Genomic DNA, 4,859 nt, shown 5'->3' with positions numbered 1-4,859 from the left:
GTGGACCTCGTCATCGGCAACCTGAGACACGTAGACATTGAATTCAACGTACTGTTACACCTGCGCCCCGAAAACAGCGAAGCACACTATGTGGACCTCGTCATCGGCAACCTGGGACACCTAGACATCGAATTCAACGTACGATTACATCTGGACACCGAAAACTATGAAGCGCACTATCTGGGTCCCGTCATCGGCAACCTGGGACACGTGGACATCGAATTCAAGGTATTAATACACGTAGACACCGAAAACTACGGAGCGCACTATGTGGACCTTGTCATCGGCAACCTGGGACACCTAGACATCGAATTCAACGTACGATTACACCTGGACACCAAAAACTATGAAGCGCACTATTTGGATCCCGTCATCGGCAACCTGGAACACGTGGACATCGAATTCAACGTATTATTACACCTGGACACCGAAAACTATGAAGCGCACTATGTGGACTTCGTCATCGGCAACCTGTGACACTAGACATCGAATTCAAGGTATTAATACACGTAGACACCGAAAACTACGGAGCGCACTATGAGGACCTCGTCATCGGCAACCTGGGACACGTAGACATCGAATTCAACGTGTTATTACACCTGGACACCGAAAACTATGAAGCGCACTATCTAGACCTCGTCATCGGCAACCTGGGATACCTAGACATCGAATTCAAGCTTAATTCATAAGAATCGACTTAAAAATTCCCTAGCGGCATTTTCTGCCAAGCGTAGAGAATCTTCTTTTCCGTTAACTCAATATATATTTATATATATATACCTAATTTTTTTTTTACCTAAATAGAAATCTTCCTTCTGACCGATTAAGTCTATCGACCTAATTTCGAAATACGCGCGCGATATCGAAACTGGCGATACCTGCGCCGCCAGCGTCGAAAAAGTGAAAGTGACGTTTCTGATTATGACGTCATCATATCAGACGTCGGCGTTAGAAGTAGAAGTATCTTAATAAAAAATTTTCACATTTGGACTTTGGGTCGCAATATCTCCGCTCGTAGGGCACGTAGCGGAATATTATGAGAGAAACCCCCCCCTAATTGGACCCCAAGCTATCGATCAAGCCTACTTAGAACTTGATCCGTTCACTCGTTATCGAGATCTCAACATCTCGGGTACTCGCAACCCGTCGCGTCGCGTAAAAGAGTCCACGGTCGGTCTCGCTCCGCGTGTACTTGGCGCGAGACACTACCGTGTCTCTTGATATTAAGAAAAGAAATGGAATTGGATCAAGTAAACGCATGAATCCATGTAATCATTGAATAATATCATATAACACGCATTGCAGATATATCATATTGCAACTCAGCAACATCGTATTCGTCAAATTATGAATTGAACGAAAGTATCGCTCGAAATATATTCGTTAAATTTGATGAGAAACCGTTCGCATTACGGTCGCAATATATTTACTTGAATGAAAAGAAATCTTATTGAATACGGTAGAATCGTTATTGAATTATAGAGTTAGCGCAATTTAATACAGAACGAAAGTAATATTTATACAGAAAATAAAGCCGTTACGGATAGAAGACACCGTTTTCTGCTACTGATATAAGATACAGTAGATTTACGTTAAGGTGCGAATTCATGGGACGCTCGTTTCAGCGTATCGCGAGATCACGTGATTTCGATCTGACGCTAGCGTCAAGCAAAGAAAGCTGGATTTTTTCAGTTTTAAGCGTCAAAGCCAAAGCAGCGCGAAGACGCCAACATTTTGACGCTGTTTTCCTTTTCATGAATTTCAATTGACGCCGGCGTCAATTGTGGTCATGCGACTTTTTTGCCGCTGAAAATGAGCGTCGAGCGTCAGCATGAAAAGGCACCTTTACTGATAGAAGGAACAGTACATTGACGCGTGGTTGCAACCATAGAAGAATTTGAGTACTCAAAAGCAAGAGAAGAACTCTTCTCATCCGGCCTCACCGATAATATCGCGAAGGCTCGGAGATGGGATCGAAATGCTCTGCACATGTAACGAGCTCAATTCAAGTAATCTCCATCCAAAGTAATGAAAGCTCCCGAATGTTCTGGAATTAGATCGCACTTTAGCCATTGAAAGTGATCCATGATTCTATTTACTCAGAACAACGAGAGTTACCTTTGTCGGGACTTCCACTTCTTGTGGAAGTATTCTCCATACAGGAGGACTGCGACCTTTGTCTTATGAAGCAGATAATAAACGTTTACGGCCTCTGAATTGCCGTCGTCTTTTGGCTTGGCTGCAATGGCGGACATCTATCCCTTGCAAAATGAACGGTGTATGCCTCTCCTTTCCGTTCGTCTCGTGTACGTGTACATATACGTAGACTGAATCTAGCCTCTATATAAGCCTCCTCTTGAAGAATGAATACCGAGCACAATTGTAAACCGGTATACTAAATCAGTGTATCTGATTACGCAAAGCAAAAGGCCACGAATACGCGTGATTCTACACGCGCGACTTGTTACAACAAGAGACTGATGCGTGTAATGGACGCGTTCTCGCTCGAGAACAATCTCGCTTCCGCAAAGAAGCCAGAAGTCGGGTCACAGTATATACTGTGGTCGAGTGGCGCTACATCGCCGCATGGTTGCGCCGCTGCGCGCGCGCAACGCATTCTATGTATGTCACTATGGGCACAGTATATACAGTAGCGCAACTCTCGGTCGGCACCTTTGATGTTAGTGTTGGCCAAAATGGAGTGCGCATGCGCGAAATAAAGCAGTATTCTGTCTCACTTCTCTCTTCGTCATCTCTTTCTTTCCTACACGTTAGCCCATATTGAGGTTAGTTTAACGCAGTTGGCGCGAGATACAACTATGTCTGTTCCCAGCAAACACAGAATACACCTATTACTACGTTTACGCGAGCGTTACTTCTGTAGTAACTTACGATAATTCGTTCGCGTAAACGGGATTTTGTAGTAACTTACGATAATTTACTCCGCGTAAACGGGTAAATTATCGTAAGTTACTATATACAGAAGTAACGCTCGCGTAAACGTAGTATATGATAGCAAATTGTCGCCAAGATGGCATTAAATTTGGAATTTGATGCCATCTTGGCGACAATTTGCTATCAAACGTGTATTCTGTGTTTGCTGGGTTAATTTCAATAAAAATTATGCAGAATTATTGTTAACGATGTACAATGTTAACAATGCGCACAAAAAAATGAAAAAAATTAAAAAAAAATATTAAAAAATATTACATAAATAATAGATGAATTGTTAATGATGCAAAATAATGAAATATAAATACTAATATATGAAATATTATACTAATAATAATAGTGTATGTTATATAAATATATATTATATAAAATAAATCAGGAATAAATGTAAAATAAGTATATATAACACACATATAATATATATAGATTAATTTTCTCACATAAAAGTATACACACATAGTATACACACAAAGAAATTATGTAAACATTTTAAATTAATATATAACACTTTGTAGATTAAATGTATACATTTATTTATTTTTATAAAACGTCACATTTTACACAATATATTATATATTAAATATATTATACATTTTGTGTGTGTGTGTGTGTGTGTGTGTGTGTGTGTGTGTGTGTGTGTGTGTGTGTGTGTGTGTGTGTGTGTGTGTGTGTGTGTGTGTGTGTGTGTGTGTGTGTGTGTAGTAATAAACACAATTTTTTAATGATACGATAATATGTAGTCACACACAATATATATTAATAAAATTTTTACATTTTATAAATACTTAAATAAATTTTTACAAATAATGGAATACATATTATTGAAAACTTTACTGATAATACTAAGCTATTGCACAAAAAAAATTGCATGGTTTATTAATATTAAAAACTAAATATATAATTCGCGCATTATAATACTAATAATAATACACAAACTTTTTCAGCTTCTTTTCACCAACCTCTCTCATCTATTCGTATCTCAGCTACTCGATCCACCTCGATACAAATCGAAAAGAGAGACTGACAAAAAGCAAAAGTAATATAATAATAGTAATAATGAATATAAATATAAGAATATATAATTACATAAATACTTATAAAAAACAATTCAATGTTATTAGAAGAGCAACGCGCGTAATCTACATTCCATATATCTAAACCGATCGATTTTAGTTTTCAAACTCAACACGTGCATATTTCGTACATCATATAAGAAAACTTTTCTAAAGAAAAAAGGCTATTGTCCCCTAGGTCCTTCTCTCCGTCCACCATAAAAAGAATTTATAGTGGAGGGGATAAGAGGCCACAAAAGCCCGCTAGAATTCTGTAAAATTTCAGTCTGCTTCAATCTGCTAGTAGCAATTAACCAAATGCAGAAGTTGTGTATACTGGTGACGATCACGTGTTCGTTTAAGCCAAGCGTTTCGTTTCGAGAGCGTTCGCGATGATCTGTAAAATGAACGAATTGTGGCGATGCTTCCAACGAACGTTTCGTGTGGATTACGAGACAATAATTTCGATGCCGGAACAGACATGTAGACCATTTTATACACATCATTAAAATAATTGAAAAAATATAAAAGAATTCATACATCTTCTTTGAAGTTAACTATGTTATAAAATATTATAAATTCAAAAATAGATAAAAGAGTTGTAGATATTTGAGATTTGAGTATTTCTGCATTTGATTGCTACCAGCAGACTGAAGCAGACTGAAATTTTACAGGATGCTTGCGAACCCTTATAGCCTCTTATCCCCTTCACTATAAATTTTTTTTATGATGGATGGAGAGAATTAAGGACCTAGGACAAGAGCCTTTTTTCCCTATATATATATATATTTTTTTTTTATTTGACGCACTTTTTGTTGTTTCTTCTTGTACAGTGTCCATTGACATGTGTTGTTC

The 4,859-nt window shown here is 38.0% G+C and overlaps 1 long non-coding RNA gene across 1 annotated transcript; it reads right to left on the bottom strand.

Moving 5' to 3' along the window:
- Positions 1-297: 297 nt before the first annotated feature.
- LOC143908684 (uncharacterized) lies at positions 298-2,762 on the bottom strand. The gene is made up of 2 exons (XR_013260213.1): positions 2,119-2,762; positions 298-2,047 (listed from the first exon to the last, which is right to left on the bottom strand). It is a non-coding gene; the product is annotated as an uncharacterized LOC143908684 (long non-coding RNA).
- Between the last annotated feature and the right edge of the window lie 2,097 nt (positions 2,763-4,859).

The sequence above is a fragment of the Temnothorax americanus genome, unplaced genomic scaffold, assembly GCF_048541705.1.
Source record: "Temnothorax americanus isolate GAGA-0224 unplaced genomic scaffold, ASM4854170v1 Scaffold111, whole genome shotgun sequence".
NCBI classification, from domain to species: Eukaryota; Metazoa; Arthropoda; class Insecta; order Hymenoptera; family Formicidae; genus Temnothorax; species Temnothorax americanus.
The sequence above is the reverse complement of the archived record's forward strand: the minus strand, read 5'-3'. Positions and strand labels throughout refer to the sequence as shown.